The sequence below is a fragment of the Lactuca sativa genome, chromosome 3, assembly GCF_002870075.4.
Source record: "Lactuca sativa cultivar Salinas chromosome 3, Lsat_Salinas_v11, whole genome shotgun sequence".
Taxonomy (NCBI): Eukaryota; Viridiplantae; Streptophyta; class Magnoliopsida; order Asterales; family Asteraceae; genus Lactuca; species Lactuca sativa.
This window is the reverse complement of record NC_056625.2, coordinates 203619828-203634254: the sequence shown is the minus strand read 5'-3', so window position 1 is coordinate 203634254 and position 14427 is coordinate 203619828.

Sequence of the window (14427 nt, the reverse complement as noted above, 5' to 3'; positions counted from 1 at the left end):
GGTGTCATAATTTACCAAGTGATGAAGGATTCTAATCATCCAAGTTCCAGTTGGACAGAAACTTGGAATCTTACAATTTGAATTGTGTGATGGATGATAATCTTGATCTTTAGTAAATTGAGACTAATTCCTTGTTCATATGTATATGTGAGTCAAGTGAAGGATCTAGTTCACATTGATGTGGACTGGTCAGATCCACCACAAAGGACGATAGGCACATTCGTCATGATTTACTATTAGTTTAGTAAATATGGTTATGCTTATAAGATTAAGTATAATTTTGATACCTTGAAAGGTTTCAAGGTGTAGCTGAACGAATAAGAAGAATCCATTGGGTAGAAAGATAAAACTTTCTCCAATCTGAAAGGTAGGGCTGTCAAATCGGGCAGTCGTGTCATGTTTTTGTCTGACACGACACGACACGACAAGGTTTTGTATCATACAAACACGACACGACACGATGTCGTGTTTTTTTCATTAACACGAAAACGAACCAATTAAAACACGACAACACGACACGACACGACCAATATAATATTACATAACTATTAGTGTATTTCGTGATGGGTTTTGAGTAAATCATCAATCCTATGGTGCAGATGCAAAACCCTAAAAATTTTGGATCTAGGTTTATCTAATTGTACATGCAAATAATCCAAAGATCATAAACCATAGATCTAGTGTAACGCCCTAGATTCCCAGGTATTATTTGTTCTTGTATTTTTGGTGATTTGTGAGGAGACTCGGCGAGTTGGAGCCCAAACTCGCCGAGTATGATCGCAGTTATGGGCGCGGGTTCGCGTCTGGACTCGGCGAGTCCAAAAGTGGACTCGACGAGTCCACACTGTTTAATGAAACCCTAATTCCCCGGGTTTGGAGCCTATTTAAGGGCACTTATAGCCTCCCATTGCGGCTACCAGTCCCTTGAGAGAACCCTAAGAGAGCTAAATTGCTTTGAGAGAGAAGAAGTCACTTTTGGATCTTTGTATCCTTTGTTTAGCAAGAAGAAGGTGACAAGAGCAAGGAGGAGGTGAGATTCAAGCAGATCCAGAGTCCAGAGACTTCATTTTAAGGTAATAGTTCGAACCTCCTTCAGTTTTAGGGATGATCTTTAGAGTTAGGGTTTTCTAACCCCTTTGGAGAGTGATTATGTGGAGCAAATGGTCCCTCTTCGAGTTTGTGCCTTGGATCTGGACTCAAAGAGTTCCAGAGACCTTAACCCTTGGGGCTTTTTGGGTTAGTATGGAGTTATTGGACTTAGGTTGACATTTTTGGGACAAAATCTCCTTTTGATGCCTTGTTGTGGTTATACAAGCATCAAGTTTCGAACTTTACGTGACATTCATGCTTGGGAAGGCCATATCTATGGTTTGGGGAAACAGATCTGACCTCAGGAGGTCAATAGAGTTTGTGCATGGCATGAACTCGCCGAGTTGGTCTTGAGACTCGGCGAGTAGGGTTTGGGTTTCACGTAAATTGTTCAGCGAGTAGACTCGCCGGGTTGGGGGATGACCCAGTGAGTCAGGGAGAGTCAAGGGGGGGGGGGGCGAGTCAAGCCGGAACTCGCCGAGTTGTTCTTGAGACTCGGCGAGTTGAGTCGTGGTGGCCCCGTGATTCATGTCAGGTGGAACTCGTCGAGTTAGGGAAGTACTCGACGTGTCAAGAGAGGATCCAAGGGAGTCAGTGGACACATATAGACTCGCCGAGTCACTCTAGTGCACTCACCGAGTCCGGTCAAAGTTGACCGTTGACCATGCTGACCTTTAGGGTTGAGTTCAGTGTATTTATGGGTGTGTTACTTTGTGTGATTAGGAGGAGGCTAGATCACATTTGTTCCGAGGCAGATATTTACCGAGATACCCGAGTTGAGTCTTCTCACTATACTTTACCTTGAGTAGGTAATAAGAGTTATGTGACAGAGTATTTGTATGCTATATGTATGTTATGTGTTGTACTGCATTATTTCTATTTGATTTATGCTGTGTATGTTTATAGAGTTGGAACCAGAAGGTTCACAGAGTTAGAACCAGATGGTTCACAGAGTAGGGTCCACGGACCCACAGAGTTATAGCCTCGAGTGGCTAATATGTGCTATGTGTGGTATTTTGGGGAACTCACTAAGCTTTGTGCTTACAGTGTTTGGTGTTATTTGTTTCAGGTACTAGTGATGACCGTGGGAAGGCGCCGACTTGATCAGTACACACACATGATTTTTATGTTATGAGATCTTGGGATTTTTATATGTCATGGATTTGAATTTCAAACATTGATGTTTTTATGAATATTAAATGAATTATGCTTTTATAAAATGCGAAAAATTGTTTTGAAATTTATGGTGTTACAAGTTGGTATCAGAGCCTTGGTTTGAGGGATTCGAGTACACCTTCGGGCGTATTTGAACTCAAACTGAGGATTTGAGAAGCATTTTCAAAAAGAGTAAAAGATTTTTGGAAAGACGTAGAGTAGAGTCGTGTGTACGATTAGTCCGCGCCCGAACGGTGATTTCCCAAGATACCCTCATGTTATGTGTTATGATATTGATATGATGTATTCACATGCTAGAATAGGCTAGGTACTCCTATTAGGACTAGAGTGGCCTGATTTGTGATGCCTTAGCCTAGGGAGAGGTGAGCTGCGATGAGATGCTTGAGAGTGAGTAGGTAGCAGCGAGGAGCTTATGAGAGATCTGTTAGAGAGTGGATTATGCATAATAGAGTACTTGGAACTTGGGATCCGAAGAGGAGGACTTGGGGTGTATTCTGATATGGTGCGGACGGTAGTATTGGGCCTGTACTACTGAAAGCACCGGGGCGGTGTACAACCCAAGTAAGAATCTTTGGAATGCCAAGGATCAAGGAGGGATGAGTTGTCGAGTGTGAGTATGCTCGAATGGATTGTAATTTATCGTATGTTGTATTTCAGAGGTAGATCATGGTGAGGACACGTCTTATGCCTGAGAGCAGTGGGGCCAGTGATGAGGAGATCCGCCGGATCATCCATGAGGAGGTGGTTGCGGCCATCAGGGCAGAGATACCAGAGATGTTCGGGTCTATTAAGTCCACGTTGATTGAGACTTTCGACGAGCGTTATGCTGCTCTTTCTGAGGCTGCTGTTGCAGCGGCCACCGCAGCTATTGCTGCCGCGAGGCCGCAGGGTGGTGATGCGTTGCTGTTCCGAGAGTTAAGCAACACAAAACCGCCGGAGTTAGATGGGACCCAGGACCCGGTGGCGGCTATGAGATGGATTTCAGACATAGAGGGGTGTTTCTTCACTTGCTCATCTCCTGAGCATTTGAGAGTTCGGTTCGTGCTGAACCATCTTCGCTTGGGAGCGAAGGACTGGTGGAAGTTTGTGACGGCGCACTTTATGCATGCTGAGCTTGCGGCAGTGACCTGGGAGAGGTTCACTGCCATGTTCCGACATGAGTACATTCCCCAGGTGGAGAGGGAGCATTTGGCCCAGGAGTTTCTGACCCTTAAGCAGGGTATTGAGTCTGTTACGGTGATTACCAAGATGTTCCACGAGAGGGCGATGTTCTGCCCTGAGCACGTGTCCACTGAGCAGGCACGTATGAGCCGATATTTGAGTATCTTGAGGCGAGACATTCGGGAGTTCATGGCGAACTCCTCGTACTGGACATTTGCCGAGCTTCAGGCAAATTGCCCGGAAGAGGGAGATTGAGCTAGAGACTCAGGCCAGGGAGGAGGCCGAGTCTCAGGGGAGGGATCGGCGACCGGTACAGTCCCAGCCGGCAGCCAAGCGGGCCAAGCCCGCTGATCCCAAATCAGGGAGCCAGAAGGGCCACACTTGTGGGAAGTGCGGTAAGGGTCATGATGGAGTTTGTAGTGCTGGATCTTGCTACAAGTGTGGCAAGGAGGAGCATATGGCCAAGGACTGCCCCAAGGGGTTTGCAGTGTGTTTTCACTGCAACCAGATCGGACACCAGAAGGCGGAGTGTCCGCAGTTGCGGGGATCAGCTCAGGTAGCACCTCAGGGATCTGCCCCTGCCGCCATCAGAGCTACCGAGAGTCGGCCAGTGAAGGCCGAGGCGCTGAGGGCATGAGGGAGAGCCTTTCAGTTGACCGCGGAGGAGGTCCGCGCAGCGCCCGATGTCGTGGCTGGTATGTATTCTTTCGTGTATTTATTTTGATGTTGAGATATTATTCTTATATTATGTTATGCGTAGGTACTTTTCTTGTGAATTCTGTACTTGCCTTGGTGTTATTTGACTCGGGTGCGAGTCCGTCTTTTGTATCTTTGGCTTTTAGTCAGCATATTAGTATTAGTCGTGAGGCGTTGAGTCGGCCTCTAAGAGTTTCCATAGCTGACGAGAGGGTGATATATGCCACGGAGGTGATCCGTGGGTGCGTATTCCAGATTTTCGGTGTTGAGTTCCCGATTGGTTTGGTTCCTATTGCGATGGGTGATGTCTGTGTCATTGTGGGCATGGACTGGTTGAGCAGATTCAGTGCGGTCATCGACTGCGAGCGACAGCTGGTGACCATACGAGACCCTAGTGAGGGAGTTCTTACGGTGTACGGCGAGGGTACACGTTCCGGGTCAGCGTTTTGTTCGGCCGCTAGGGTGAGGCAGTGTCTACAGCAGGGCTGTTAGGGCTTTGTGGTGTATGTGATGGATACGCGGGTTGATTTAGAGAGGCCGAGGTCAGTTGAGGAGGTTCCGATAGTGCGTGAGTTCCCGAATGTATTTCCAGAGGAATTGTCGGGTGTGCCTCCCGTGAGGTAGGTGGAGTTCAGTATCGATTTGGTTGCGAGGGCCACACCTATTTCCAAGGTGCCTTATCGCCTTGCACCTCCAGAGATGCAAGAGTTATCCTCGCAGCTTCAGGAGCTGCTGGGGAAGGGATTTATTCGGCCGAGCAGCTCGCCGTGGGGAGCGCCTATCCTTTTTGTCAAGAAGAAGGATGGTTCACACCGGATGTGTATTGATTACCGGGAGTTGAACAAGCTGTCGGTCAAGAACCGTTACCCGTTGCCGAGGATCGACGATTTGTTCGATCAGTTTCAGGGAGCATCTTGGTTCTCCAAGATCGATTTGAGGTTTGGATATCATTAGGTGAGGGTACGAGATGAGGACATCCAAAAGACAGCGTTCAGGACACGTTATGGGCATTATGAGTTTGTGGTGATGCCTTTCGGGCTCACCAATGCCCCGGCAGTGTTCATGGATCTCATGAACCGAGTATGCAGGCCGATGTTGGATCGGTCGGTGATTGTATTCATCGATGACATTTTGGTATATTCAAGATCTAGAGAGCAGCATAAGGAGCATTTGAGGGAGATCCTCGGAGTTCTGAGATCGGAGAGGCTTTATGCCAAATTCTCCAAATGTGATTTCTGGTTGCGAGAGGTCCAGTTCCTAGGACATCTCGTTAACCAGGAAGGGATATTGGTCGACCCGGCCAAAGTTGAGGCAGTGATGAGTTGGGAGGTGCCGAGGTCACCCTCCGAGATCAGGAGTTTCTTAGGGTTGGCAGGTTATTATCGGAGATTTATCAGGGATTTCTCTAAGATCACAGTGCCACTCACCAGGTTGACCCGGAAGGGTGTCGCTTTTTCATGGGGCCCCGAGCAGCAGGCCTCCTTTGAGACGCTTCACCAGAGGTTATGCGAAGCCCCGGTGTTAGCCCTCCCGGAGGGGATGGAGGACTTTGTGGTATACTGTGATGCGTCGATCTTGGGGTTGGGAGCGGTGCTGATGCAGAGAGGACATGTGATAGCATACGCCTCGAGGTAGCTGAAGCCTCATGAGACGAGGTATCCTACCCATGATCTAGAGTTGGGGGCGGTGGTGTTCTCCCTCAAAATTTGGCGTCACTATCTGTATGGGGTTTGGTGTACGATATACACGGACCATAAGAGCCTGAAGTATTTGATGGATCAGCCCAACCTAAATATGCGACAGAGTAGGTGGTTGGATGTGGTCAAGGATTATGATTGTGAGATCCTATACCATCTGGGCAAGGCTAATGTGGTAGCCGACGCCCTGAGTCGCAGGGCGGAGAGCGCCCCATTGCGGGATGTATGTTTGCGGTTGACCGTGATGGCTCCGGTGTTCGACGCCATTCGTGGAGCATAGGCTGAGGCCGTGAGATCGGAGAACCAGAAGAGAGAGCGAGTTGTTGGATTGGTATCGGAGTTCGTTACCGATGGTCGGGCGCTTATGACATTTCAGGGGCGTATATGGGTACCGTTTGTGGGTGGGACACGTACCATTTTGATGGAAGAGGCTCATCGGTCGAAATTCTCGATCCATCCTGGGGCCACTAAGATGTATTTATACCTGAGGAGAGAGTATTGGTGGCCCTGTATGAAGAGGGATGTTGCGTGGTTTGTTGAGAGGTGCTTAACCTGCCGTAGGGTTAAGGCCGAGCACCAGAGACCGCATGGTAAGCTGCAGCCATTGGAGGTTCCCGAATGGAAGTGGGAGTAGATTTCCATGGATTTTATCACCAAATTGCCAAGGACTGCTAGGGGAGTCGATGCAATTTGGGTGATTGTGGACAGGTTGACGAAGAGCGCCCACTTCCTTGCTATCAGTGAGAGCTCCTCCGCAGAGAAGTTAGCAGAGATGTACGTGAGGGAAGTGGTATCTCGGCATGGGGTGCCGATCTCGATTATCTCAGACCGGGATGTACATTTCACTTCCAGATTCTGGAAGAAGTTTCACGAGGAGTTGGGTACTAGGCTGCATTTTAGTACCGCATATCACCCCCAGACAGCCGGACATAGTGAGCGGACGATTCAGACGCTCGAGGACATGCTCCGGGCATGTGTGTTGGATTTAGGGGGGGAGTTGGGATACGTATTTGCCCTTTGCAGAGTTTTCCTACAACAACAACCATCATTCGAGCATTGGTATGCCACCCTTTGAGCTGCTGTATGGGAGGAGGTGTCGGACCCCCATTTGCTGGGGAGAGGTCGGACAGCGTGTTATGGGCAGTACAGAGATCGTGCTTCAGACGACAGAGCAGATCCAACAGGTCAGACAGAGGTTGTTGACCGCTCAGAGTCGTCAGAAGAGTTATGCGGACAAACGCCGGTCCGAGCTTGAGTTTCAGTTCGGCGACTTTGTGCTTCTGAAGGTCTCTCCTTGGAAAGGAGTGATTCGATTCAGGAAGAGGGGCAAGTTGGGGCCCCGATATATTGGTCCATTCCGGGTGGTCGCGAGAGTAGGTAGGGTAGCCTATCGTTTAGATTTGCCAGCAGAGTTGGGTCAGATTCACGACACTTTCCACGTGTCGCAATTGCGGAAGTGTATAGCTGATGAGTCGACAGTGGTACCATTAGAGGATATTAAGGTGGATGCAAGCCTGAATTATGCTGAGAGACCGGTGGCAATCAGAGATCGGAAAATCAAGGTTTTGAGGAACAAGGAGGTACCCTTGGTTTTGGTTCAGTGGCAACATCGAAAGGGGTCCGAGATGACTTGGGAGCTGGAGCGTGAGATGCGTGAGCAGCATCCGAAGTTATTTGCAGAGCGAGACTTCGAGGGCGAATTCTAGTTCTAGTGGGGGAGAATTGTAACACCCTGGATTCCCAGGTATTATTTGTTCTTGTATTTTTGGTGATTTGTGAGGAGACTCGGCGAGTTGGAGCCCAAACTCGCCGAGTATGATCGTGGTTATGGGAGCGGGTTCGCGTCTGGACTCGGCGAGTCCAAAAGTGGACTCGGCGAGTCCATGCTGTTTAATGAAACCCTAATTCCCCGGGTTTGGAGCCTATTTAAGGGCACTTATAGCCTCCCATTGTGGCTACCAGTCCCTTGAGAGAACTAAATTGCTTTGAGAGAGAAGAAGTCACTTTTGGATCTTTGTATCCTTTGTTTAGCAAGAAGAAGGTGACAAGAGCAAGGAGGAGGTGAGATTCAAGTAGATCCAGAGTCCAGAGACTTCATTTTAAGGTAACAGTTCGAACCTCCTTCAGTTTTAGGGAAGATCTTTAGAGTTAGGGTTTTCTAACCCCTTTGGAGAGTGATTATGTGGAGCAAATGGTCCCTCTTCGAGTTTGTGCCTTGGATCTGAACTCAAAGAGGTCCAGAGACCTTAACCCTTGGGGCTTTTTGGGTTAGTATGGAGTTATTGGACTTAGGTTGTCATTTTTGGGACAAAAATTCCTTTTCATGCCTTGTTGTGGTTATACAAGCATCAAGTTTCGAACTTTACGTGACATTCATGCTTGGGAAGGCCAGATCTATGGTTTGGGGAAACAGATCTGACCTCAGGAGGTCAATAGAGTTTGTGCATGGCATGAACTCGCCGAGTTGTTCTTGAGAATCGGCGAGTAGGGTTTGGGTTTCACTTAAATTATTCAGCGAGTAGACTCGCCGGGTTGGGGGATGACCCAGTGAGTCAGGGAGAGTCAAGGGGGGGGGGGGGCTGAGTCAAGCCGGAACTCGCCGAGTTGTTCTTGAGACTCGGTAAGTTGAGTCGTGGTGGCCCCGCGATTCATGCCAGGTGGAACTTGTCGAGTTAGGGAAGTACTCGACGTGTCAAGAGAGGATCCAAGGGAGTCAGTGGACACGTATAGACTCACCGAGTCGCTCTAGTGCACTCGCCGAGTCCGGTCAAAGTTGACCGTTGACCATGCTAATCTTTAGGGTTGAGCTCAGTGTATTTATGGGTGTGTTACTTTGTGTGATTAGGAGGAGGCTAGATCACATATGTTCCGAGGCAGATATTTACCGAGATACCCGAGGTGAGTCTTCTCACTATACTTTACCTTGAGTAGGTAATAAGAGTTATGTGACAGAGTATTTGTATGCTATATGTATGTTATGTGTTGTACTGCATTATTTCTATGTGATTTATGCTGTGCATGTTTATAGAGTTGGAACCGGAAGGTTCACAGAGTTAGAACCAGGGGGTTCACAGAGTAGGGTCCACGGACCCACAGAGTTATAGCCTCGAGTGGCTAATATGTGCTATGTGTGGTATTTTGGGGAACTCACTAAGCTTTGTGCTTACAGTGTTTGGTGTTATTTGTTTCAGGTACTAGTGATGACCGTGGGAAGGCGTCGGCTTGATCAGTACACACACGTGATTTTTATGTTATGAGATCTTGGGATTTTTATATGTCATGGATTTGAGTTTCAAACAATGATGTTTTTATGAATATTAAATGAATTATGCTTTTATAAAATGCGAAAAATTGTTTTGAAATTTATGGTGTTACATCTAGCATACTATAATCGAAATCATATATGTAAATAGGGCTTAGATCTTACCTTGATTTTTATGTAGCAATAACAATCTCAAATCCTCCTTGTGATTGGCGTCAGAAAGCTTAGTGTCACAGATGTCACACCTCTAATGGCTCACAAACACCAAGAGCAAGAGGATGAAAAAGGAGAAGAGGAGAGGCACGCAAAAACATCTTAAAACCCTAAGGAATTAGTTAGCCACGTTTTTGGTGCCCTAAGGGTCCTTAAATAGTGAGGCTATTAGGGTTATCTAACAAGGAAACCCTAAATTAACTGCTTAGGCCCTAAGCAGCCCATGGACTCCCTCCTTAGAGGCCTTGGACGATTTCTAATGGGTTTCCCCATAGAATTCGTCCACCCCATCCTCTATGGAGTCCATTAGCCCAATATTCAACTATCACACAATTAACAGTTCCAGTCCCCTTTATTTAATTAATATCTTTTAGCCATAAAATTAATTCTTAATTAATTATTAAATAATATTAATTAAACAATATGATTTCTCATTTAATATATTATTCTCATAATATATTAATAAATCATAATTAATCCTCTCTCTCTCTCTCTCTCCATAATTCATCCTATCAAGTTGCTTTGGTGAAGGCAACCCAAAAGGACCATGCACCATCGGGTCAAGTACATACCAAAATAGTTATGGACTTAGACACTAATCCAACAGTCTCCCACTTGGATAAGTCTAATAACTATTATGCGTATGACTTCAGATCCTGATCCGCAATCGTAAATTTCAAAAGTCGTTGTCAACTCTGATCTTATAAGATAGCATGTCCTTTAGATAAGGGATCATATATTCCTCCATTCTAGATATCGTATAGACGTGAGACATGGATTTTAAATCATTCTCTCACTCTATGTGTTGTTTCCCGATTTCCGATTTATGACGAGTGATAACAGACTACAGTTGAACACATTAACTTAGTCCCGGCTTGGCCAAGTGCTTAGGGTGTCATCACTAAATCATCGAGGGGCCCATAGATATCGCTTTTATCCCACTTTGGGTAAAAGGAAAGGATAAACTTTGATTCAATGCTCGCTTACACTCACTCACTGAATCACACACAACAATATGTTTTATAACACCAAGTTACTGGTGCATTTACATATTATCAATGTGTAACCGAATCACAAGATACAACTTACACATCTCGGTTTCAAGAATATAAGATATTATCGTCTCACCAATCATTCGTGATAAAATCTATGAAGCAATCCAAGTGAGCGTGGGTTTAATCAAATACTCTAATCTTATAGCAGCACTCATGAACCCTGCAACAAACTTTTGCTATGTCTAAAACACTTTAGACAATTTACAGTTAGATTCATGACAGTCGTCTTTCATTCCTACTTCCAAAGAATGAGCGACTGTGGAGGGTTTGAATAATCTAATTATTCAGGAAGTCAAAACATGCAAAGTGAAACACAAGAATAATACTAATCCTATATGGCCTCAAACCTTTGAGTATAAATAAAACAACTTTTATTTATCACCATACTGATTACTCATTATTTGTTGTTTCGGGTAATCAACTTATTACTTGAATTATAACAACAATTGTCCCATGCTCTTAGCATGCACACTATGTTTACTTATGGTCCTTACTTTGTGAAATAGTATAACTGAATAACATTTTCAATCACACTCATTTCACAATTCCTAATCCATTAGTGTAAGAATACAAAATTGTCGCCACTACTAGAATATGTTAGATTCTAACATTTTATGCAACAATCCTTTCGTAATGTCACGACACAAATGTCACCAAGACTCGGCCAATGAAAGTACAAAGTACTCTATTGGAGATTGTTACAATACAATTCCATAGTCATGAAGTCTCACATTCAAAGTACATTCCTTTGAACATCCTTCTTGCATAGAAGTTTCTAATCTAGACATTGATTCTCGATATCCAACTCCCAATATAGAAAAATTTCTGTATTTTCCATATGACAACTCATTCTAAATAGAATCTTATCTATTCATAATAACATCAATATGGTCCATCCATGACTATACTTTCAACTGTCCACAAGCGGCCAATCCTTTGCGAACCTTAGATTGTCCTTGGCCGTTGTTTAATTATTTTAGTCAAAACCGGTTCTATTTCCTTTTTCCCTCTAAATGCCCTAGGCATTTGGAAAATTTTAGAACGGTCGAATATTACAGTGTGACAACCCGAAGTTTATTCCATCGCCGTAACCCGTTTCCGTCCATAAAAACTCGTTTTTAACGAATTGTTCCGATTGCACTTTTGGATTAAGTCATTTAAGTTAAGAATTTTATTATGACCTCGTAAGTATCCAAACCCTTTAGAAACTCAAGAAAACACTCCAAATTAGTAATTAGAAAAATTTTCGTTTCGATCATGTTGGGTTACGACGACTTAATCGGGTGCGACCAAAAGCCCTATTTAACGTCGGTATCGGGTAGAATTCCACCGTGTCCCAAACTCGAACCATATATAAAGTTCAAAGGACCTCATTTGTAGCCTTTTTCACTCTCTCTCTACTCTCTCTCCTTAAATCCAAGTTCTAGGTCCCAAAATCACTCAATTCAAGCTCCAAATCAATAAGGTAACTACCTTAACTCATAGATTAGCATCCTTAGCCTTCAAATTCGTGTTCAAATCATGGAATAGGACCAACATCATGTGTTTATGGCCCTAGAATAGTATTGGGCCACAAACACACATAAAAGGGGTTTTTGGGCCCCAAAACCCTCCCAAATCACTTTTGGAGCTTGGAAATGACTTAAGGACTTATTTGAATGGACTAGGAACACCATAAACTCATCATTTAAGGGGTAAACATGAGTTTACAGCCCAAGATCATGCTTGGACCGTAAAACCCTTTTCTTAGGCTGTAAACACCATTTTAGGTGTTAAGATGCCCCTTAAACACCTCCTAAGCCTTGGAATAAAGTCTAGAAGCCACCACAAGTGTGTTACGGACCTTAATCATCAAGAAAACTACTCCCTTAGGAGTTCACGGCCGTAAACCCCCCAAGGAAAGGTTCCAGGGCCGTAAACTCCTATAACTTAGTCAAATGATGCCCTAATTTCTTTCCATGGCTTGTATAATGACTTAGAATCACATGTGATTGACCTACGACCACCAAAACACCAAAGGAATGGGTATGAGGGAGCTTATGGCCATAAACTCTTAGTTTACTGCCGTAAACTCCGTAAAGTGGTCCATGTGTTGGTTTAATCCCTTTCCAATGCCCTAGAACCAAATCTAGCATCATCCCTCAAGAGCTATAAGGCCATTAAGCACCCAAGAAGACCATCCATGAGTTTATGGCCGTAAACTCATGGGGATATGGTCATTAGGGCCGTAAACTCCTCTAGGAGTTTACTGTGACATCCCCAAAATCTCAGCCAGAAAAGACCGATTTTCATTTATGCTTTTAAAATAATTTTAGAGTAAATCCTTTTGATTTGAAAGAGTTGCGGAATTTGTTCCCAAAAACAAAACATGATAAAACAATGTTTACCAAAGCATTTCATAAAAGAAATGTATTTTTCATTATATAATCAAAACTCGGGGTGTCATGTTCCGATACAGACCAATAAGCATAAACGATAACATTACAAGTCATTCAACAAATATATACATATACAGACTTGTAAAACAACTTGATGGTTCATCCATCTTATGCCCTCGCGCCACTTCCTGTAATACAAATAAAACTCAGTGGGTCAGGCTTGGGATCCTGGTGAGCATATAGGGTTTTCAACCCACAATAAATAATCATATTTAATTTCCACCAACCAACAATAACCCAATTACCCATTCCCGTTATTCTCACTTTATGTCCCTAAAACAACTAACATAAGGGACCTAGTCTAAGAATATTTCATCGGGGCGACAACACATGTTTCGGGGGTTCCTCAGCAATATAAGTCAAATAAGGCAACCATGAGGGGGATGGAGTACATCGAATGAACACCCAAGTTCATTAACACCTACAGGTGGCGAACCTGCAAATATTTCCACAAGACTATCTAGAAAAGTCCGTGGTCGTCATCTAAACTCCGCTAGATGACTAAATCAAACAACAACGAGGCCTCTCATCTGTTTATTACACACCAACTATCTACCCATGTTCTACCCAACATATTAGTAGATAAAAATATACATTTTTATACATAGTTTAAAAACCTGTATAGCATGCTTTAATCAATACATATTCCACATAACATATGAGGCACACACACACATAACACGTAATTCATAGAGAATAATCATATCTATGACATAAAGTGAATACACATTCACACATATAAACAAAAATATACTTAATACACTCAAACCATACTTGTATTATTATCGTGTTTATGAAAGGTAGTATACACTCACTTGATCAGAAGATGACCAGACAGCACTACGACTTGCAGAAGTAGTAATCCTCAGCAGATCTGGAAGATCTTCACAAAAATCGAACTTCTCGCGGGCAGAGCTTCGGCTCGGGAATCGCACTTCTCGGGATCTTCGGGATCTCGGGACTTGCTTCGGGACTCGGGAATAATACCGGGGCTTCGGGGTATTTCTGGCACGCAAATCGATGCAAAACGGGAGAGAGAAGAGAGAAAAGAGCAAAAGAACTCGGCTGTCCTCGCTTCCTATTTATAGGAGGCTGGAGCCTCGGAGTACGCGGGGCGTGCAGGTCCGAAATCGTCACTGCTTACGTATCCGAAGTGCTCGAGTGCGAGTGTCGACATCCCTCGGTGTACGCGGGGCGTACACGAGTATACGGGGCGTACTTCGGATCAGATCGGTGACTCCTTCGGATAATCATCCGAATTAAAGATTAAATTTAAATACAAATTATTTAATAAACTTCGGAAATTCATAACTTCTTCATATGAAATCCGTTTTCGACGTTCTTTATATCCACGCGAAGGTGAGACTACGCTCTACAACTTTCGTTTAGACTCCGTTGGCTAATTTTTACTTTATTTTTATTATTTATTTTTAATAGGTCGGGACAGAAAAACTTCGTTATGAATTCATAACTTCTTCGTTTGATGTCTGTTCTCGCCTAACTTTTCATCGCTTCGATACCAACAACGAGACCTTCGATCCTTGTTTAGATTGCTTCGGCTAAAAACTACTCGATCTGAAATCGAGTATTTCAGGCTGCACACCGCTAAGCCGAAACTTCAATAAATCATAACTTCCTCA